A 24,366-nucleotide genomic window follows, 5' to 3' on the forward strand; every position below is an offset into this window, starting at 1 on the left:
TCTGCTGGCCCTCACCGAAACCTGGATTCAAGATTCTGACACTGTCTCTCCTGCTGCCATTACCCAGGTCATCCCCGCAGTTCTATCACTCTCATTCCCTTCTTTTGAGGTCCACACCATCAGGCTCTTTCGTCCCCTCTCCCTCAGAGTAGCGGTCATATGCCAGCCCCCAGGCTCACCCACCCACTTCCTGGACCACTTCTCAGCCTGGCTGCCGCATTTCATGTCCTCAGAACTACCAACCCTTATCCTGGGAGACTTCAACATCCCCATTAACAGCCCCACTTCCACATCTGCATCCCAGCTTCTATCACTAACCACTTCTCTCGGCCTCTCACAGCTCTCAACCTCTGAAACACACAAAGACGGTAACACCCTGGACATGGTTTTTGCCCGGCTCTACTCAATCTCCTACCTAGATAACTCACCGCTTCCGCTCTCTGACCACAACATTCTCTCCTTCACGCTCACAAATCCTCGCTCACCCCAGCACCCTCCTACCTACCATTCAGTCATAAATCTACAAGCCATTAACTCTCATACACTTTCAGACTCCCTACACTCATCATTGTCCCCAATCTCTTTTCCTGTCCTGATCTGGCTGTACATCACTTCAATGACACTCTTAGAAGCACCCTTGACCAAGTAGCTCCCCTCACCCTAAGAACCTCCAAACAGAGTGAAACAGCCCTAGCTCACATCGCAAACCCGATTTCTCCAGCGATGCTCTAGGTGTGCTGAACGCTTATGGAGGAAAACACGCACACCGGAAGACTTCATACACTTCAAATTTATGTTAAGGACCTATAACTGCCCTTCACCTCGCCAAACAGACCTACTTCACCACCCTGATCTCCTCACTATCCAACAACCCCAAGAAACTTTTTGACACCTTTCACTCCCTCCTCAGGCCAAAAGCACAAGCCCCTATCACAGACATTTGTGCTGATGACCTGGCCTCCCACTTTATACAGAAAATAGACAATATCCATCAGGAAATCCGCTCCCAACCACTAAGTTCAGTGACTCCCATCCCTCCCCTCATTTCCCCTGGCTCACTCTCCACATTCGATCCCATCACAGAAGTCTCCAAACTCCTCTCCTCTTCTCGTCCAACTACATGCACTACCGACCCCATTCCCTCACATCTCCTCCAGTCTCTCTCTCCAGTAGTCACAAGTCACCTAACTACAATCTTTAATCTCTCCATCTCCTCTGGCATTTTCCCCTCCTCCTTCAAACACTCTATCATTACTCCATTACTAAAGAAACCCACCCTCGACCCATCCTGCACAAACAACTACAGACCGGTCTCCAATCTCCCCTTCATCTCTAAACTCTTGGAGCGCCTGATATACTCCCGCCTTACCCGTTACCTCTCCACTCACTCCCTCCTAGACCCTTCACAGTCCAGTTTCCGCCCCCTACATTCGACAGAAACTGCACTCATCAAAGTGACCAATGACCTTCTGACAGCAAAACGTAATGGTGACCACTCTCTGCTCATTCTTCTTGACCTTTCTGCAGCTTTTGACACTGTTGACCACCCTCTCCTACTCTCTAGGCTCCAGTCACTTGGCATTAAGGACACTGCTCTCTCCTGGTTCTCCTCCTACCTTTCTGACTGTTCCTTCAGTGTTCTGTTCTCTGGCTCCACTTCATCTCCTCTTCCTCTCGCTGTTGGGGTACCTCAGGGCTCAGTCCTTGGCCCCCTTCTCTTCTCCCTCTACACGGCCCCAATCGGACAGACCATCAGCAGATTTGGCTTTCAGTACCATCATTATGCTGATGACACACAACTATACACGTCATCCCCTGACATTACTCCCGCTGTACTACAGAACACCACTGACTGTCTGTCCGCAGTCTCCAACATCATGTCTGCTCTCTATCTGAAACTCAACCTCTCCAAAACTGAACTTCTTCTGCTCCCGCCATCTACTAACCTCCCTAAATTTGACATTTCCCTCTCCGTAGGTGGCACCATAATAACACCCCGGAAGCAGGCACGCTGTCAGGGTGTTATGTTTGACTCCGATCTCTCCTTCACCTCCCATATACAATCTCTTGCCCGCTCATGCCGCTTATACCTAAAGAACATCTCTAGAATCCGCCCTTTTCTCACCATGCAGACAACTAAAATCCTCACTGTCGCCCTGATCCACTCCCGCCAGGACTACTGCAATGCTCTATTAATTGGCCTCCCCCTCACTCGACTTTCCCCTCTCCAGTCCATCCTTAATGCAGCAGCCAGGGTCGTCCATCTGGCTAATCGTTACTCGGACGCGTCCGCTCTTCGCCAGTCGTTACACTGGCTACCCATTCATTACAGGATACAATTCAAAGTACTTGTTCTCACCCACAAAGCTCTCCACAGTGCGGCACCACCCTACATCTCCTCCCTCATTTCTGTCTATCGGCCTAACAGACCACTGCGCTCTGCAAATGACTTTCGACTAACCTCTGCACTAATCCGTACCTCCCACTCCCGACTCCAAGACTTCTCCCGTGCTGCGCCAATCCTCTGGAATGCTCTACCCCAAGAAATTAGGACCATCCACAATTTGCATAGTTTTAGGCGCTCGCTCAAAACACATTTGTTCAGAGCGGCCTATCACGTTCACTAATCAAAGTCATTTTATGTTGTTGTGTGTGTGTGTAGCCCATTCACTATCCCTATCTATTCCCCAACCCGATGTTTACCCTGGTTACCAGGGGACTTCGCACAGTTGCTCTCCAGCGACCACACAGCGACGCTGCAGCGATCGGGATCGTTGTCTAGATCGCTGCAGCGTCGCTAAATGTGACGGTACCTTAAGTTCGCAAAACATTTATACACTTCAGTGTGCTGTCCCTTCTTTTCATAGACAGAGCAAGCTCAAAGTTTCATTGATCTATACATACATCTGTTTCTAAAACAGATCTGTGCGTTTAATGTCAGAGAATGAGCTACTTTGATCCATTTTGTCATTCAGACTTGACCATTATAATCTATGGAGATCCGGTAATAATGGATGAAAAAGGTTTGTGTTTTGTCCTTTGTTACTTGATCCACTATTATGAGACAATAGATAAAAAAAATAGTTCAGTCTACATGGTTTAGTTTTTTAAAAATGATCAGAAACAAAAAGGATGCAGCACAGGAGTAAAATTAATACAAAGCAAAAGCAAATTGGATGACACTTGAGAAGTAAAAAAAAAAACAGTTAATTTTGTTATACGTATAAAAATGTAAAAGTGTGTGAAGGTAGCCTTACCATGAACCATACACCTATTGAGCAGAGTTCAACCTGCCCTTTCACAGGGGAAAAAATAGAATTGCATGATTATACCATTTTGAGATGTCAGAAAATATAAAAAAAAGTTATTTGCTAAAAATTACAAAAAGAAAATGGGCTGATGCAAAAGTTTCGGCACTCTTAGAGATTTGTGTGATTAAGTTTCAGACATTAATTTGCCTGTTAGGATTATGGCTTGTTCACTATCATTGTTAGGAAAGACCAGGTGATTCACATTTCCCAGCTTTATAAAAACCCAGCCTCCTCTAACCTTGTGCCAAAAAACAGCAGCAATGAGTTCTTCTGAGCAGCTGCCTAGCACTCTGAATATGAAAATGACTGAGGCCCAAAATGGTAGTTACCAGGAACAGTGGAGGTGAAGATATGGTCTGTAAATTTCAGTGAGAGCTGATAGCATGATTGCTAGAGAGTCAAATCAGAACCCTCGCTTGACTGCAAAAGACCTTCAGAAAGATTTAGAAGACTCTAGAGTTGATTCACATTGTTCTACTGTTCAGAGATGCCTGCACAAATATGGCCTTCGTGGAAGAGTCATCAGAATAAAACCTCTCCTGTGTCCTCATCATAAAATTCAGTGTCAGTAGTATGCAAAAGTACATCTAAACAAGCGTGATTAATTTTGGAAACAAGTCATGTGGACCAATGAAGTTAAAATTTAACTCTTTGGCCATAATGATCAAAGGAATGTTGGAAAAAAGGGCACAGATTTTCAGGAAAAGAAAATCTCGCCAACCAGTAAGAAAGGGGGTGGATCAATCATGCTTTGAGGTTGTGTTGCAGCCAAAGGCATAGGAACATTTCATAAGTAGAGGGAAGAATGGAGTCAATTAAAATTCAGAAAAGAGGATGGCTTCTACAAATGGATAATAATCCTAAACACAAATCAAAATCCACAATAGGAGCAAGCTGAAGGCTTTACAATGGCCCTCACATTACTCTGAGCTGAACATCATTGAAAATCTCTGGCTATACCTCAAAATAGCAGTGCAGGCAAGACAACCTTGGAATCTCACAGAACTAGAAGAATTTTATAAGGAATAATGGATGAAAATCCCTCAAAAAAGAATTGAAAGACTCTAGGCTGGCTATAAAAAAGCATTTACAAGCTGTGATACTTTAAACACGGGAGTGCTAGTAGGTACTAACCATGCAGGGTGCCCAAACTTTTGCATTGGCCCATTTTCCTTTTTTTCATTTTTAAAATATAAAAGATGACAAAAATATATATTTTTTTTGACTAAAATACAAAGGAAATGTGTCATCTTTAAGTTTAGGCCTTTTAGAGATCAGTTCATCTTCAACTTCCTTATCTGTTCGCAATAACAGTAATTTTGACAACTGGTACCCAAAGTTTTACATACCACTGTATACAAGGTACAATAAGGTATATTCTGGAGGTGTTCCCTTATGTGCATAGTATTTCCAACAGGCGTATGCAGTACTGGGAAATACAGAGCTCTAAAGATTAGTTTTTCAGACTCACTCAGCAGTTTTGTGTGAGCCTGGTGTGATGGGGTTTTCCACATCTAATTTTTTTTTTATCCCACTGCCATGCCTAAGACTATCTAAAAATTACAAAATCAGCAGTAATTCCCTTTCCCCCTTGCTTCAGCGCTGGGTCTCTGCCACTGCTCTAGTGATGTCACACCTACAGCACAAGAGACTGCTGCAATTAATCACTGGGCTTGAAGGCTATGCCGGTGTAAATGGCACAAGACACGGAGCTGTTTGACTGTAAGGCTATGTGCACGATGCGGATTTGCTGCTGATCCGCAGTGGATTTTTCCGTGCAGAATCGCTGCAGATTCGCACTGTGATTTACAGTACAATGTAAATCAATTAGTAAAAAAAAAGCTGTGCAGATGGTGCGGAAAAATCAGTGCGTAATTGCTGCGGATTTAAAAGAAGTGCATGTCACTTCTGTTATGCCGATCTGCAGCGTTTCTGCACCCTTCCATGATAGAAATCCGCAGTGGCAAAAACTGCAGAAAATCTGCACAAAATTCGCATCAATTCCGCATAAAAACTGCACAAAATCCACATAAAAACCGCACAAAATTCTGCACCACATTTCCTGCGTGTGCACATAGCCTAAGGCTATGTGCACACGTTGCAGATTGTATGCATTTTTGCCACGTTTTTTCGCCGCAAAAATGCATACACAACACAGCCCATTGAATTCAATGGGATTCCGCAATGGTGTGCTAATGCTGCGTATTTTTCCGTGGCGGAATCTCATCGCGGAAAAATATGCAGCATGCTTATTCTATGTGCAATAGCGGAGATTCCGCACACATAGGACTGCATTGATCCGCTTACTTCCCGCATGGGGCTATGCCCACCATGCGCAAAGTAAGCGGATTATGTGCGGTTGGTACCCAGGGTGGTGGAGAGGAGACTCTCCTCCAGCCCTTGGGAACCATATACCTGTAAAATAAAAAAATGATTAAAATTAAAAAATCATGATATTCTCACCTTCCGGCGGCCCCTGCAGCCTTCCCGCTCCTCGCGATGCTCCCGTTCCCAGTAATGCCTTGCGACAATGACCTGTGATGACAAAGTGGTCTCGCGTGATGCTATGTCATCTGGGGTCATTGTCGTGAGGCATCACTGGGAACGGGAGCTGCCGGGAGCATCACGAGGAGCGGGAAGGCAGGGGGGGATGCCAGAAGGTGAGAATATCACGATTTTTTAATTTATTATTTTTAACATTATATCTTTTTACTATTGATGCTGCATGTGCAGCATCAATAGTAAAAAGTTGGTCACACTTGTCAAAAACAGTATGTTTGACAAGTGTCACCAACCTGTCAATCATTTTTCCAAGAGATGCTACAGATCGCTTGGAAAATGCTAGCAGTCTGCAAGCTAATTACTCTTGCAAAATGCTAATGTTTAGCGGGAATACGCATGCCAATTCCGCATGCGTTATACCAGCGGCAGGGAGCTGCAGAATTGCGGCGGAAATTTTCCATGGCAATTCTGCAACGTGTGCCTAACAGTCATGTGCTCTGTAGTCATGACTCCACAGCAGCAGATTCTAAAAAAAAAAAAAAATTACAAGGAGCAATGGCAGAGAGTTGGCCCTGGACCTAAGGACTGGAGCATATCTGGGTTTTTTTTATTATTATTTTTTACATAGTGCAAGCCAATGGGGTAAAATAATTGAAGATAAAAAAAGCTCCTTTAACCATGTTCCCACAGTCAAAACAGCTGCTTACTTTCTGCAGCATTCTTTCCAGTAGGTATCTGCACCAAAATATACAATCTGGATTTTCTCCCTTTTTAGGGTAAGTCCCATAATGAGTTTTTGACACTGCATATTTTAGCTTACAAGGCCTTTTTTTTCTTTTACACAACAAAAACTGATTTGCTGTGCATTTTTGAAGTCTAAAGAAAAAAAGGGGTTTGGTACTGTGTTTGCAAGTTGAAAACATAAGGGCAGTCTCACACGTCCAGATAATTCCAGTACCGGAAAAATCGGTACCGGAATTATCCGTGTGCCCGTGCGTTTCTGTGGCACATCAGTGTGGCACACGTGTGCCGCCCGTGTGCCCACTGGGTACCACACGCACCGTGCAGGAGACAGCGCTAAAGTTTAGCGCTGTCCCCTGCATCTGGTGCTGAAGCTGCCATTCATATCTTCTTTGCAGCAGCGTTTGCTGTTGAGAAGATCTGAATAATCATGTTTACAATAAATATCCATGTCCCCACCCCCCTCCCACCCCCTGTGCGCCCGCCCGCTGTTCTTAAAATACTCGCCCAGCTCCCTTGCTGACTGGCGCTGCTTCCTGTCCTGGCCACACCTTCTACTGTATGAGCGGTCACGTGGGGCCGCTCATTTACAGTAATGAATATGCGGCTCCACCCCTATGGGAGGTGGAGCCGCATATTCATGACTGTAATCGGCCGGGTGAGTATTTTAAGAACAGCGGGCGGGCGCACAGGGGGTTGGAGGGGGGTGGGGACATGGATATTTATAGTAAACACGATTATTCGTATCTTCTCTACAGCAAACGCTGCTGCAGGGAAGATATGAATGGCGGCTTCAGCACCAGTGGGGGGGACAGCGCTTAATGTTGCGCTGTCTCCTGCACGGCACACAGACTGCACACGGACAACGTCCGTGTGCGGTACGTGTTTTACACAGACCCATTGACTTTAATGGGTCCGTGTAATACGTGCGCTCCCACGAACACTGACATGACTCCGTGTTTGGCACACGGAGACACAGTACGCAAAAAATCAATGACATCTGCACAGAAATGCATTGATTTTAATGTGTCTACGTGTGTCAGTGGCTCCGGTACGTGAGGAAACTGTCACCTCATGTACCGGAGTCACTGACGTGTGAAACCGGCCTAATGCAGCGTTACATTTTATTTTAAGTCTGCAACATGTCAACTTCTGCTGCGGACACGCTGAGTTTCATGTGTATTTTTTCCCCATAGAATTGCATTATATGCTGAAAATCCACAGGTAAAAAACGCATGTAAACAAAGCATGATTGTATCAATAAAGTTTTGAAAAGCCAAATACCAGGAAGCATCAAAAACATAACAGTTTAATACATACCAAATGAGACAAAAACGCATGTAAAAAACTGCAAGTAACGTACCATGATTTACCTAAAGCTATTTTTGCTGCATTTTTTCTGTGCCTCAAAACTGCTCTCTTGGCTGTAAAAAAAAAAGCTACATAATGCAGGTTTTGTTGTGTTTTTGATGCAGATAGTTTAATTTGTCTACAGTATATGGCTAATAAAGTTAATTTCACTAACCAAAAAAAAGCAGTGAAAAATAAGTAAAAACAAGTGGTTGTATTTTTTTGCACTTTCTCGATACTTTCTATTCTCCAGCTTTTAATATCCTTAGGCTATGTGCTCATGGTCAGGAATAGCAGCGTTTTGCTTCCAGCGTACTTTCGCTGCCTCCAAAATGCTGCTTTCTAATCATGCAGTTTAATCTGCATGTTCTTAGCGAACCATTCCGATTTATTGCATCTGATGAGTGGCTATGGGGAGGGAAACTACGCAGCGGAAATTAGATTCACCGCTGCAGATTATTAACATGATGCAGCTCATAAATCTGCACCACTGGTGTGTTTCCGCAGTATTAATCCCATCCTCTATGCTTCCAATGTAGAACGCAGCATTTTAGATGCAGCGCAAATGCGCTGCGTCCAGAACGCCGCTATTCCTGAGCATGGGCACGCAGCCTAATAGGTGCAGAAATGATGCAGAAAATCTGCAAAATCAAAAACTCACCAACTGCTCATAGTGGGAACGTAGCTTTATACATTCTTGGTGCAGATTTGGAGCAGCATTTTTTAATGCTTCTTTACTGCAAAAACACTGCCATTGAAAATTTCAACACTTTTTCATGCATTGCATTCAGGTTCCCGATTGAATCCTGTAGGGAAAAATCATTGAATAGTATGACATGTGTACAAATCAGCTTTTAAAATGTACTGCTTTTCATGACAGCACAACTGATGTGAACTATTCTCTCAGCAGATTGCTACCATTCTTAATATAAGTTTTTTGCTTTGTTTCTTTTCACTTTGCTTTATAACGTGTCCCTCTGCCAATAATCCATTCATTTCTGCCACCTGTATATCTATTCTGCTCACCATGAAAAGTTACACTACACTGAACTTGAACATGTAAAAAATAGAAGAAATAACCCCTTACCTGTGGTATATTTTACAGCTTGCCGTTTATTGACTGCCCTTTCATTACAAGCCAGAGTGAAGTTAACCGAGCTGAAACATTTACCACCTGCTTGTGGATTTAGACCTTGCTACTAGGTGGAAATGTTACAGTGGAAATCCACGCCTGAAAAGAGAAAAGAGATCCTCCCAACAGTTGAGAATCTGGGAGCAGACTATCACGTGGTACAATTGTTCAACTAACATCCTGTTACTACTTGAACAGTGTGCACTTGTTAAAGGTACAGCAGCTGCAGGCACACAAGATCTAAAGGAGAGGTTCCTGTTTGCTTATTATAGAAAAGAAGGATCCTGCACCATTCATCTACAATAGTCTACAATACTGTGAATGAGCAGGGCTAAAAATATTTCTACTTACATAGGGAAGACTTAGGCTAGGTTCAGATTGCGTTAGTGCAATCCGTTTAGCGCCTAGCGCTAGCGGATTGTGCCAACGCAATGTTTTGTAAAGGGGTCGCGTTAAACGTCCCCGCTCTCGCAGATCTCCGATCTGCAAGAGCGGGGAACGGACCTCGACCGCGCCTTGGACGCTGAAAGCAGCGTCCGCGGCGCGCCACAAAACACCGGCACATCGCTAGCGCGTGCCGAAAATGGCACGCGCTAGTGATGCGCGTCCCCATTGCTGTGAATGGGCGCGCTAACGGCCGCGTTGCACGGCGTTAATTTCGCCGTGCAACGCTGTCCGTTAGCGCGGTCCCATTAACACAATGGGAACCTAGCCTTAAATATTTAATACATTTTAACATAAATCTGCAAAACAGATTTCGCTTTCCAAAAAAAACACACAATGGATTTGGCAATACTCGCTCAATACTTCATCAATTAAGGTTTCTGTTTCTATGACGAAGCAGAAAAACACTAAATGACCATATGGACAAAGGCTAGAACAAGGTTCCCACTGTGCTTTTCTGTTGTGTTGTTAACACCTTTAAACCCCCCCCCCCCCCCAGACTGTTTTCACCTCCCCGAACAGACCAAATTTTACAATACTGACTAGTGTCACTTTAAGGCCGGCTTCACACTTGCGTGTTTTACGGACATAAGAGCGCAGAAACTACGTCCGTAAAAATCGCAAAACATATGGCACAATTATTCTCTATGCCCCTACTCCTATCTGCCGTATTAAACTGATCAGTATTATACGGCTTTCTACGGCCGTAGAAAATCGCAGCATGCTGCGTTTGTCACCGTATTGCGCAAATAAAACGTCAATGAAAGTCTATGGAAGCCCCAAAAATACGGATTACACACGGACCAGCAGTGTGACTTGCGAGAAATACGCAGCGGTGTTAGCGAGAAAAGGCGGTAATTCATTGCGGTGTACAGTAAAATCACACTGACAGCTTACAGTAGAATAGGTAGAATAAATGTGTACACATAGAATGGGTATATATATATATATATATATATATATATATATAATGTCAGTGAGACACATATATATATATATTTATATTTCTTCCAGCGCTAGACAGCTTTAAAGCCGGTAATTCAATTACCGGCTTTTGCTTTCTCCTTCCTAAAACCCGACATGATATGAGACCTGGTTTACATACAGTAAACCATCTCATATCACCATTTTTTTGCATATTCCACACTACTAATGTTAGTAGTGTGTCTATGCAAAATTTGGCCGTTCTAGCTAGTAAATTAAGGGGTTAAATGGCGGAAAAAATAGGCGTGGGCTCCCGCACAATTTTCTCCGCCAGAGTAGTAAAGCCAGTGACTGAGGGCAGATATTAATAGCCTGGAGAGGGTCCATGGTTATTGGCCCCCCCCCTGGCTAAAAACACCTGCCCCCAGCCACCCCAGAAAAGGCACATCTGGAAGATGCGCCTATTCTGGCACTTGGCCACTCTCTTCCCATTCCCGTGTAGCGGTGGGATATGGGGTAATGAAGGGTTAATGCCACCTTGCTATTGTAAGGTGACATTAAGCCAAATTAATAATGGAGAGGCGTCAATTATGACACCTATCCATTATTAATCCAATACTAGTAAAGGGTTAAAAAAACACAAACACATTATTAAAAATTATTTTAATGAAATAAAAACAAAAGTTGTTGTAATATTTTATTTAACGCCCAATCCAATCACTGAAGACCCTCGTTCTGTAACAAAAAAACATAATAAACCAACAACATCCTTAACTTCCGCAGATTTGTAAAGTCCAACGATGTAAATCCATCTGAAGGGGTTAAAATATTTTGCACACATGAGCTTTGCTAATGCAACGTTGCTCATGTCTGCAAAACCCCGGAGAATGTAGGTAAAGTAGGTCATTGACCTATATTTACCTGCATTTGCGGTGAGGCGCCCTCTGCTGGCTGTTCCTAGATCGTGGGAACTTTCCTAGAAAGCTCCCTGGCTCGAGATCACAAGAGGGCGCCCTCTGCTGGTTGTCCTCATATGATCTCGAGCCAGGGAGCTTTCTAGGAAAGTTCCCACGATCTAGGAACAGCCAGCAGAGGGAACCACAGCATGACAGTTAACTCTAGGTTGGCTGTCTCACCTAAATCACCTAAGCAGACAAAGGAGGCAAGTGTGGGAGAGGGGCGACTCTAGGGTCCCGGAAGAACTCCAGGCCTACCCCGTCATACGGGTGCGTCCTAGCCATATCATCTGGGGGATGGAGAGAGGAAAGAACATCAGAAACAGACACGACAGTTGTGAGGACTATCCCGTGGTGCTTAGCAGGGAAGGACTACAACACACAGGCGCTAGTTGGTGGGCACTGATTTCCACATGCAAAGGGAACTCTGGATGTGCCTTCGGACCAGCCGGTCTCAGCCAGCCTTGTTAGCAGTGCTCTGGATTGCGGATCCCTAAGTCTCCAGTAAAGAGGTAAAGAGACTGCAACCCTGTGTCCTCGTTATTCATTGCACCTTGCACCATGCACCAAACCACCACCTTTCATTGGACGCCCCTTAGCAGGGTCACTGACCGGGTCTAGCCACCGTGACATCCTCAGAACAGAAGAAGAGGCCCGGTACGGAGTACCCTGTGGCCCTGGGGTGCTCCAATTTGGCATCACAAACAGGATATACTTAAGCCTGAAGAATCAGGTCATGTGTGCCTTGGAACTGTGATTGAACTGTGACTTATTGCAAAGACTGTGTATCGCTATTTGCCGCCAAAAATCCGCCATTTCAGCGCCGTGTGGAGCGCGAGGGGACGAGCCAGTAAGGTGCCGATCCCGGAAGAAGAACCCCGACCCCGACAAGGTTAGCAAGGGGGGAAGAATGGCCATGTCGGATCCCGGAGGAGCGGAGGCGGCGGCCACAGCTGCAGACTCGGAAGCACTTCCAGATTCCGTGGTAGACGCAGCCACGGGTCTGGTAACCGGCCAACTCTTTGGAGAGGCATTGAGGGAAGTGAAGTCCCGGCCCGCTGCAGACAAGAAAACAGCGCAACAGGTATTTGCAAAGCTTAAAACCACCTTTGACACCTGCACCGCTACGGAAATTAAATTGACGTTCTACAGGTGCAAGCAGAGGCCGCAGGATAACGATAAACTCCTGAAGGAGCGGTTCATCGAGGGGCTCCTGTGCAGTAACCAAAGGGCCCAGCTACCCTTCCTGGCCATGCAGAATCCGGACCTAACTTTTGCGCAACTCAAAGATAAAGCCATCCAGGCACTACCAGAGCAACAGCCCAGCCGCGCCACACTTCCCAGGCGTCAAGCCCTCACGTACCACTAGGAGGTGGCGCCGGACGCACCAGTCTCTGCCGAGGCCGATGCCCAGATCCTGGAAGATGACTCCCCTGTAGGACTACGTCTCCAGGTACAGGAACTGACCAGGAGCGTTGCTGCCCTAGCCCGGACCGTCCAGTCCCTACAGGAGGCCCCCAAGGAGAAGTTAAAGCTGGCATCCAGAGCAGAAGATGTCCCCTGGCAGCGACCAAGGAGAGTTCCATCGACCAGAGGCAGAGACAACGATCGTTTTCATCTGGATGGACGACCTATCTGCCGCCGCTGCCACCAGGTGGGCCATCTTGCAAGGTACTGTCAGTTAAACGAGCAACCCCTGAGGCCAAGGGCCGACCCCCAGGAGTAGAATGCTCAGGCCCGCAAAATTGGAGAGCCAAATAGATCGGGGAGCGACCAGTTCTCCCCATCGTGATCGACGGTATCCCCATGAACGCTTTGCTGGACACCGGTTCCCAAGTGACAACTATGCCCTACATTCTTTATAGACGTTATTGGGAGGACACCGACATTACCCGTGCCCCCGATGATGATTTTACCATAATAGCTAGTAACGGTCAGCCGCTGCCGCAAGTGGAGTATAAAGAGGTCACTATTAAGGTGGGGCAGGTAGAATTGGAGGCCCAGGGAATTGTCATTGTTGATATTGACCGACGTGAACGTAACCCCATGATGACCATCGGTACTAATGTCATAGAAAATTGTCTTGCAGAAGTTATTGTCTTGTTGCAGCAGGTAGCAGAGACAGCTGGTTACAGTGAACAACGTGCCTTGCAGAAAGAAATCAGAGCCCTAATTCGGAGACAGCAGGTGGAGCTGACTGGTGGTGAAATTGGCCGGGTCACAGTAAGTGATTCGAATCCCATTGCAATACCCCCCAGGAGTGAAATGTTAATATGGTGTCGGGCAGCCATAGGCCTCGGGGGTAAAGACTATCAGGCCCTGGTAGAACCCGTGTATTCGGAGAATAGGCCTACCCTCCTGACAGCCAGAGGGGTGGTTGATGTCCGCAAGTGGAAGGTGCCAGTATGTGTCCTTAACTGCGGAGAGGAGGAAGTCCACCTAACCAAATATGTCACACTTGCCAAGCTGTTTACTGTTAATAATAGCGTGATACAGGCACCCGGGCCCTTGGCTCCATCCAAGTCGGCGGAGGACAACGGCTCTGCAGAGCAATCAAAAGATTGGTGTCAAGAATTACATGTGGGCACTGATGCTATTCCATCTCACCAGATACAGGGGGCCTACAGGGTGGTTCACGAGTATGAGCGGGTATTCAGCAAAGATCCCCTTGATTTCGGGCAGGTAAAAGGGATTCAACATCACATCCCCACAGGAGATCACCCACCCGTAAAAGAAAGATACCGTCCTGTACCCCCAGCTCATTATCAGTGTGCCAAGGACATGTTGCGAGAGATGAAGGAGGCTGGGGTAGTGAGAGACAGCTGTAGCCCCTGGGCAGCTCCATGAGTCCTCATTAGGAAGAAAGATGGCACCATGAGGATGTGTGTGGATTATAGGCAATTAAACCGCATTACACATAAGGACGCATACCCCCTGCCTAGGATAGAGGAGTCCTTGGCTGCGTTAAAGTCTGCTAATTACTTCTCTACCTTAGATCTCACCAGTGGGTACTGGCAGGTTCCCGTGGCAGAGGCAGACAAGGAAAAGACAGCCTTCACGACGCCGATGGGTCTCTGCGAGTTCAACTACATGCCCTTCGGATTGTGTAACGCCCCGGGGACGTTCCAGAGGATGATGGAGTGCTGTTTGGGACACAAGAACTTTGAGACCGTGCTGCTATATCTGGACGATGTCATTGTCTTCTCTAAGACCTATGAAGACCATTTGAAGCACCTGGCCGAGGTATTTGAAGCGCTGTCCAACTTTGGCTTAAAGGTGAAACCGTCCAAATGCCATCTGCTGAAACCCAAAGTACAGTACCTGGGCCATGTGGTGAGTGCCGAAGGAGTGGCCCCAGACCCCAACAAGGTCACGGTGATCAGGGACTGGCTCGGTAACCTTCATGAAGTCCGTCAGTTCCTCGGGTTGGTGGGCTACTACCGGAGGTTTATCAAGGACTTCACCAAGAAGGCCGCGCCGTTGCAAGACCTGTTGGTGGGCCAGCCCAAGAAACCCGAGGGTAAGAATATCCCGTTGGATTGGAACGACGGACTGGAAGGATCGTTCTCTTGCTTAAAATCGGCACTGACGGGAGATGAAGTACTAGTCTACCCTGAATACGACCAACCGTTTGTATTGTATACAGATGCCAGCAACGTGGGGCTGGGAGCTGTGCTGTCTCAGGTCCAGAAGGGCAAGGAACGAGTAATCGCTTATGCCAGCAGGAAACTTCGCCCCACTGAAAGGAACCCGGACAACTACAGTTCCTTCAAGCTGGAGTTCCTCGCCGTCGTTTGGGCCATGACGGAGAGGTTCAAGCACTATCTGGCCTCAGCAAAATTCACCGTCTTCACGGATAATAATCCACTAACGCACTTGGACACAGCGAAACTCAGTGCCTTGGAGCAGCGGTGGATGGCCCGCTTGTCCAATTACGACTTCACCATCAAGTACCGGGGGGGGCACAAGAATGCGAATGCCGATGCATTGTCCCGAATGCCTCACCTGCCTGAAATGGAGGAAGATCCAGAAGCATTTGAAGAAGTAGAGCTGCCCGCCTTCCATAACCCCAAGGCAACTCAGTGTTCCCATCAGGTGGAGAACAGGTGCAGGAACAAACAGGGCGCCCCGTTGAATGCCCTGCCCCACCACGGGTGGACAGAGAACCAGGATGGTGACCCTGTGGTCCGTCAGGTGAAAGAGCTCCTGACGCAGGCGGGTTTGCATCCCGGCCCGGATGACCCACCGGAGGCATTACAGTTGTGGAAGGAGAGGGGCAAACTGTTTATTCACGATGGCAAGCTGTGCCGAAGGAGCATCGACCCCCGCACTCATGAATTGGTTTGGCAGATCGTGGTCCCAAGACAAGATGTGCCAATGGTCCTGGGAGCATACCACAATGGGGCAGGACACTTCGGATGGAAGAAGCTGGAGAGGCTACTCCGTGGGAGGTTCTACTGGATTGTCATGAAGAAAGCCATCGAGAAGTGGTGTCGAGAGTGTGGTCCCTGTAGCCTACGCCGGAAGGATCGTGACAGCCAACGGGCTCCCTTGCAGCCCATCATCACCAAACGGCCGCTCGAGTTGGTCGCGCTGGATCACGTAAAGCTAACACCTAGCCAGTCAGGTTATATCTACACTCTCACCATTGTAGACCACTATTCCAGATTCCTGGTAGTCGTACCAGTCAAAGATCTAACGGCTAGGACGGCTGCCAAAACCTTCCAGCAGTACTTCTGTAGACCCCATGGGTACCCAGAAAAGGTGTTGACCGATCAGGGGCAAGCTTTTGAAGCGGAGGTGTTCCAGGAGTTCTGCAATCTGTACGGGTGTAAGAAGATCAGAACCACGCCGTACCATCCACAGACCAACGGGATGTGTGAGAAGATGAACCAAGTGGTGATCGACCTACTGAAGACCTTACCTGTAGAGGAGCAGAACTTGTGGCCCACAAAGTTACCAGACTTGGTAGATATGTACAACCACATCCCGGTGAATTCCACCAACTGCATCCCAGCGTACCTGATGCGAGGAAGGTCTAGCAAGTTACCCATAGATCTGGACATGGGGGTCCTGACCCCCGAAGAGATATCGCCAGATGCGGATTGGGATACCGAGAGGCAGCAAAGGTACCGCAAAGTACAGGAATGTGTAGAAAGGAGTCTCGCTCAAGCCAGACAGAAGCAAGAGAGGGACTACAACCAGTATGCTCCCGCGGCTCCATTGTCACCTGGTGAGCAGGTACTCAAACGAAAGAGGAGACTACACAAGCTTGATGATCAATGGGAAGCGGAACCGTATACCATTCTGTCCTCCGATTTCGACAATACAAAGGTCTGTCTCATCAGTAAAGACGGAGGGGAGACCTCAACGGCCATATCCAGAGACCACCTGAAAATATGCCCTGATAAGCTGAAAGATGGGGAAACAGATCCCAGGACTTCTCCGCCCATGGACTCAAATAAATCAGGCCATTGTGGTACCTGTCTTAACGTTTCGTCAACTGAGACCGCCAGAACTAGATGTGGTGCCAGAACATGCGGGCCCGCAAGCGCAGCCGAACCCACCAGAAGAAGGGATGCCAACAGTCGAACCAGCAGGTCCTCCCTCTGCCATCGGTGAATCTGCCATGCCCACCACTGGTAGTGGCAGCACTGAGAACTCCAGCATGCCAGTGATGCCCAGACTCACTAGAAGTGTAGCTGGAAGTCAGTGCACTACACCAGCGATAGCAAGCGTAGCGGGCCCTGTCAGGCCAATAGCAACCCCTGCGCTGCGAAGGTCTACGCGTAGCACCCAGAATCAGACTCCACTTCGCTATAAAACCTGGAGATATTAACGATAGTTGCTATTTGGTTGAAAATGCTGTGTAAATATCTGTGTTATAGGTTTAAAAATGGACAATGGTGTGATGGACAGTGAATCACTCCAAAACTTTCACAGGGGCCCCTTTTTTTACCCGGGGTCCCTGCTGTTCTATGGTTGCACCTACTGAACTGGGAGTCATGGACTGTACATGACCAATCTTTTGCAACGTTCAAGCGTCCTTACCTTCCATAACGGAAAGCACTGTTATATTTACTTGTTCATAGTATGTAAACATTTTGTGTGTTTTCTATTAACATGTATTGTTATTCTTCTTTTCCCAGTCCGGTAGTACTGGATTTAACCGGGGGGAGTGCAGCGCCCCAGAGTTCTGGTCATTGCAGTAATGTCGCTCTGCCACTAAGGGGAGCGATGTTATGTCTGATTGCACTAAAGGAGTTCCTCTGACCAGGTATCACAAACACACATTACACTTCACACTCCAGCCACCAGGGGGAGTGGTTCTATCTACTAGGCCACTCCTCACACTATGGTAAAACTGGGGGTTGGACGGGAAGTTAGGCAGAAAGAGCCCGGGAGAGGACCTGTCAGGGGTGGGATCCTGACAGCGGCCAAGAAAGAAGACAGATCGTTACGGAGCCGCGACTGCACTACCTTGCGGTGGCATCTTAAGAAAGGACACGAAGCGAAGTATAGTGTGGGGAAGTGAGAAGCGTGATCAGAGCACAAAGGAGATAGAACCAGAAGGAGTCGTGCCCCTGAGATCGTGGCAACATCCTTCTGAGGCGCGTAGCCGGTGGCCGGAGCACCGAGAAAGTAAGAGACTCTACGCATTACTTTCAACCACGGCAGGACAGTTAACTCTAGGTTGGCTGTCTCACCTAAATCACCTAAGCAGACAAAAGAGGCAAGTGTGGGAGAGGGGCGACTCTAGGGTCCCGGAAGAACTCCAGGCCTACCCCGTCATACGGGTGCGTCCTAGCCATATCATCTGGGGGACGGAGAGAGGAAAGAACATCAGAAACAGACACGACAGTTCTGAGGACTATCCCGTGGTGCTTAGTAGGGAAGGACTACAAACACACAGGCGCTGGTTGGTAGGCACTGATTTCCACCTGCAAAGGGAACTCTGGATGTGCCTTTGGACCGGCCGGTCTCAGCCAGCCTTGTTAGCAGTGCTCTGGATTGCGGATCCCTAAGTCTCCAGTAAAGAGGTAAAGAGACTGCAACCCTGTGTCCTCGTTATTCATTGCACCTTGCACCACGCACCAAACCGCCACCTTTCATTGGACGCCCCTTAGCAGGGTCACTGACCGGGTCTAGCCACCGTGACATCCTCAGAACAGAAGAAGAAGAGGCCCGATACCGAGTACCCTGTGGCCCTGTGTCTGGGGGCGCTCCATATGCCTCAGCAAATTTTCTGCTGAAGTGTTCAACCACTGGCCGAATTTTATATAGACTATCAAAGTTAGGATCGTCTTGGGGAGGACACTGAGCATTATGAGCATTATCATTATGATGCAAAAATTTATGGATCCCTTCAAAACGTTTCTTTGTCATGGCCATGCGGAATACCGGTGTAATGTAGAGAATATCAGTACTCCAGTATTGACGAATCTCTGTTTTTTTTATTATGCCCATATGCAGTAAAATTCCCCAAAATGTCATCATCTCTGCTGCATTTACGTGGGTCCATCTGGCGTATGATGACGTGGGATTTTGGGTGAAAAATTCTTGGGCATACAGGTTCGTCTGGGCCACCATAAGATTTATTATTTCATCACTGAAAAAGAATTTGAAGAAGTCAATTTCAGTGAGGCCAGCGGTGTCAAACTGGATTCCTGAGCTGCTGCTGAAATCCGGAATGACAGGCTGAAAATTTTCAGGGGGTGCAATCCATACGGGATCGATTGCTGCAGGAGTTGCCTGGGTCCTAGGGCGCCTTGCTGGGGGTCCTTCCTCACCAGATGAGGAGGAGGAATAGAGGAATGTGGGATCTTCCTCACTGGCTGAATCCGTGTCGGACGCAAGGATGGCGCAAGCCTCCCTCTGGTGAATAGCGCCTTGTTGACGAATGGGCGATTTTTTTTTTTTTCCCCAAACCCTGGGGATGTGTGTGTAAGTGGTGCTTTTACACGTGTAATGTGTGTGTGGCTTGTGTAATAGGGTACTCTGTATTATAACAAAACGGAGAGAAAAAAAAGTAGAGAGATGAAATGTAGAAAAGAAAAAAATGAAAAGAAAAATCAGATGTAAGAAAAAAAAATGTTTGTAAAAAAAAAAATTAGATGTTCACTACACTAATGCCCTCCCTATAAATTTACCCCCTGCAAATAATTATTTTTTATAAAAGAAAAACGGACGTCACCAACAATATGACGTACGCTCCCCTAATGCACTAGAAATTACCCGGCGATAGCAACAAACACAGACGCTGGCAAAACCTAACACACTACCTATAAAACTAATCAGTACAATTTTTTCCCTACAACAAGATCAGACGTCACCAAACACTGACGCCGACAATACCTAAGGGTACCGTCACACTATAACATTTCGATCGCTACGACGGTACGATTCGTGACGTTCCAGCGATATCGTTACGATATCGCTGTGTCTGACACGCAGCAGCGATCAGGGATCCTGCTGAGAATCGTACGTCGTAGCAGATCGTTTAGAACTTTCTTTCATCGCTGGATCTCCCGCTGTCATCGCTAGATCGGTGTGTGTGACACCGATCTAGCGATCTAGCGATGCGATCCAGCGATGCGTTTGCTTGTAACCAGGGTAAACATCGGGTAACTAAGCGCAGGACCGCGCTTAGTTACCCGATGTTTACCCTGGTTACAAGCGTTAAACTAAAAAAAAACAAACAGCACATACTTACATTCTGGTGTCCGTCAGGTCCCTTGCAGTCTGCTTCCAGCACTGTGACTGCCGGCCGTAAAGTGAAAGCAGAGCACAGCGGCTGTGCTTTCACTTTCACTTTACGGCCGGCAGTCACAGTGCGGGAAGCAGAGACTGCAAGGGACCTGACGGACACCAGAATGTAAGTATGTGCTGTTTGTTTTTTTTTAGTTTAACGCTTGTAACCAGGGTAAACATCGGGTAACTAAGCGCGGTCCTGTGCTTAGTTACCCGATGTTTACCCTGGTTACCCAGGGACCTCGGCATCTTGGTCGCTGGAGAGCGGTCTGTGTGACAGCTCCCCAGCGACCACACTACGATTTACCTACGATCACGGCCAGGTCATATTGCTGGTCGTGATTGTAGGTAAATCGTATAGTGTGACGGTACCCTAACACACTACCTTTAACCCCTTTACCCCCAAGGGTGGTTTGCACGTTAATGACCAGGCCAATTTTTACAATTCTGACCACTGTCCCTTTATGAGGTTATAACTCCGAAACGCTTCAACGGATCCTGGTGATTCTGACACTGTTTTCTCGTGACATATTGTACTTCATGATAGTGGTAAAATTTCTTTGATAGTACCTGCGTTTATTTGTGAAAAAAACGGAAATTTGGTGAAAATTTTGAAAATTTCGCAATTTTCAAACTTTGAATTTTTATGCAATTAAATCACAGAGATATGTCACACAAAATACTTAATAAGTAACATTTCCCACATGTCTCCTTTACATCAGCATAATTTTGGAACCAATTTTTTTTTTTGTTAGGGAGTTATAAGGGTTAAAAGTTGACCAGCAATTTCTCATTTTTACAACACCATTTTTTTTTAGGGACCACGTCTCATTTGAAGTCATTTTGAGGGGTCTATATGATAGAAAATGCCCAAGTGTGACACCATTCTAAAAACTGCACCCCTCAAGGTGCTCAAAACCACATTCAAGAAGTTTATTAACCCTTCAGGTGTTTAATAGGAATTTTTGGAATGTTTAAATAAAAATGAACATTTAACTTTTCTACACAAAAAATTTACTTCAGCTCCAATTTGTTTTATTTTACCAAGGGTAACAGGAGAAATTGGACCCAAAAAGTTGTTGTCCAATTTGTCCTGAGTACGCTGATACCCCATATGTGGCAGTAAACCACTGTTTGGGCGCATGGGAGAGCTCGGAAGGGAAGGAGCGCTATTTGACTTTTCAATGCAAAATTGACAGGAATTGAGATGGGACGCCATGTTGCGTTTGGAGAGCCACTGATGTGCCTAAACATTGAAACCCCCCACAAGTGACACCATTTTGGAAAGTAGACCCCCTAAGGAACTTATCTAGAGGTGTGGTGAGCACTTTGACCCACCAAGTGCTTCACAGAAGTTTATAATGCAGAACCGTAAAAATAAAAAATCATATTTTTTCACAAAAATAATATTTTTGCCCCCAATTTTTTATTTTTCCAAGGGTAAGAGAAGAAATTGGACCTCAAAAGTTGTTGTCCAATTTGTCCCGAGTACGCTGATACCCCATATGTGGCAGTAAACCACTGTTTGGGCGCATGGGAGAGCTCGGAAGGGAAGGAGCGCCGTTTGACTTTTCAATGCAAAATTGACAGGAATTGAGATGGGACGCCATGTTGCGTTTGGAGAGCCACTGATGTGCCTAAACATTGAAACCCCCCACAAGTGACACCATTTTGGAAAGTAGACCCCCTAAGGAACTTATCTGGATGTGTGGTGAGCACTTTGACCCACCAAGGGCTTCACAGAAGTTTATAATGCAGAGCCATAAAAATAAAACAAAATTTTTTTCCCACAAAAATTATTTTTTAGCCCCCAGTTTTGTATTTTCCCTAGGGTAACAGGAGAAATTGGACCCCAAAAGTTGTTGTCCAATTTGTCCTGAGTACGCTGATACCCCATATGTGGGGGGGAACCACCGTTTGGGCGCATGGGAGGGTTCGGAAGGGAAGGAGCGCCATTTGGAATGCAGACTTAGATGGAATGGTCTGCAGGCGTCACATTGCGTTTGCAGAGCCCCTAATGTACCTAAACAGTAGAAACCCCCCACAAGTGACACCATTTTGGAAAGTAGACCCCCTAAGGAACTCATCTTGATGTGTTGTGAGAGCTTTGAACCCCCAAGTATTTCACTACAGTTTATAACGCAGAGCCATGCAAATAAAAAATATTTTTGTTTTCCCACAAAAATTATATTTTAGCCCCCAGTTTTGTATTTTTCCAAGGTTAGCAGGAGAAATTGGACCCTAAATGTTGTTGTCCAATTTGTCCTGAGTACGCTGATACCCGATATGTGGGGGGGAACCACCGTTTGGGCGCATGGGAGGGCTCGGAAGGGAAGGAGCATCATTTGGAATGCAGACTTAGATGGAATGGTCTGCAGGCGTCACATTGCGTTTGCAGAGCCCCTAATGTACCTAAACAGTAGAAACCCCCCACAAGTGACACCATTTTGGAAAGTAGACCCCCTAAGGAACTCATCTTGATGTGTTGTGAGAGCTTTGAACCCCCAAGTATTTCACTACAGTTTATAACGCAGAGCCATGCAAATAAAAAATATTTTTTTTTCCACAAAAATTATATTTTAGCCCCCAGTTTTGTATTTTTCCAAGGTTAGCAGGAGAAATTGGACCCTAAATGTTGTTGTCCAATTTGTCCTGAGTACGCTGATACCCGATATGTGGGGGGGAACCACCGTTTGGGCGCATGGGAGGGCTCGGAAGGGAAGGAGCATCATTTGGAATGCAGACTTAGATGGATTGGTCTGCAGGCGTCACATTGCGTTTGCAGAGCCCCTAATGTACCTAAACAGTAGAAACCCCCCACAAGTGACCCCATATTGGAAACTAGACCCCTCAATGAACTTATCTAGATGTGTTGTGAGAACTTTGAACCCCCAAGTGTTTCACTACAGTTTATAACGCAGAGCCGTGAAAATAAAAAATCTTTTTGTTTTCCCACAAAAATTATTTTTTAGCCCCCAGTTTTGTATTTTCCCAAGGGTAACAGGAGAAATTGGTCCACAAAAGTTGTTGTCCAATTTGTCCTGAGTACGCTGATACCCCATATGTTGGGGTAAACCCCTGTTTGGGCACACAGGAGAGCTCGGAAGGGAAGGAGCACTGTTTTACTTTTTCAACGCAGAATTGGCTGGAATTGAGATCGGACGCCATGTCGTGTTTGGAGAGCCCCTGATGTGCCGAAACAGTGGAAACCCCCCAATTATAACTGAAACCCTAATCTAAACACACCCCTAACCCTAATTCCAACGGTAACCCTAACCACACTTCTAACCCTGACACACCACTAACCCTAATCCCAACCCTATTCCCAACTGTAAATGTAATCTAAACCCTAACCCTAACTTTAGCCCCAACCCTAACTGTAGCCCCAACCCTAACCCTAACCCTAGCCCTAGCCCTAACCCTAGCCCTAACCCTAACCCTAGCCCTAACCCTAGCCCTAACCCTAGCCCTAGCCCTAACCCTAGCCCTAACCCTAGCCCTAACCCTAGCCCTAACCCTAGCCCTAACCCTAACCCTAACCCTAATCCTAGCCCTAATGGGAAAATGGAAATAAATACATTTTTTTTTATTTTTCCCTAACTAAGGGGGTGATGAAGGGGGGTTTGATTTACTTTTATAGCGGGTTTTTTAGCGGATTTTTATGATTGGCAGCCGTCACACACTGAAAGACCCTTTTTATTGCAAAAAATATTTTTTGCAATACCACATTTTGAGAGCTATAATTTTTCCATATTTTGGTCCACAGAGTCATGTGAGGTCTTGTTTTTTGCGGGACGAGTTGACGTTTTTATTGAAAACATTTTTGGGCACGTGACATTTTTTTATCGCTTTTTATTCCGATTTTTGTGAGGAAGAATGACCAAAAGCCAGCTATTCATGAATTTCTATTGGGGGAGGCGTTTATACCGTTCCGCGTTTGGTAAAATTGATAAATCAGTTTTATTCTTCGGGTCAGTACGATTACAGCGATACCTCATTTATATCATTTTTTTATGGTTTGGTGCTTTTATACGATAAAAACTATTTTACAGAAAAAATAATTATTTTTGCATCGCTTTATTCTCAGGACTATAACTTTTTTATTTTTTTGCTGATGATGCTGTATGGCGGCTCTTTTTTTGCGGGACAATATGACGCTTTCAGCGGTACCATGGTTATTTATATCTGTCCTTTTGATCGCGTGCTATTCCACTTTTTGTTCGGCGGTATGATAATAAAGCGTTGTTTTTTGCCT

General features: G+C 46.3%; 1 protein-coding gene across 7 annotated transcripts in view; it reads right to left on the reverse strand.

Moving 5' to 3' along the window:
• The window catches only part of RPH3AL (rabphilin 3A like (without C2 domains)), a 682,151-nt gene that overhangs the window by 460,778 nt on the left and 197,007 nt on the right, over positions 1–24,366 (reverse strand). The window contains exons 1-2 of one of the 7 annotated variants that reach the window (XM_069757353.1): positions 8,992–9,152; positions 8,566–8,710 (exon numbers count right to left, since the gene is read on the reverse strand). The exons of 4 other annotated variants lie outside the window; for them this stretch is intronic. The gene's annotated coding sequence lies outside the window, so the exon portion shown is untranslated. Of the gene's footprint in view, positions 1–8,565; positions 8,711–8,991; positions 9,153–24,366 lie in introns of those variants that run through there. 2 more of the 7 variants (XM_069757352.1, XM_069757354.1) reach the window with 2 other exon arrangements.

The sequence above is a fragment of the Ranitomeya imitator genome, chromosome 3 (genome assembly GCF_032444005.1).
Source record: "Ranitomeya imitator isolate aRanImi1 chromosome 3, aRanImi1.pri, whole genome shotgun sequence".
NCBI lineage: Eukaryota > Metazoa > Chordata > Amphibia > Anura > Dendrobatidae > Ranitomeya > Ranitomeya imitator.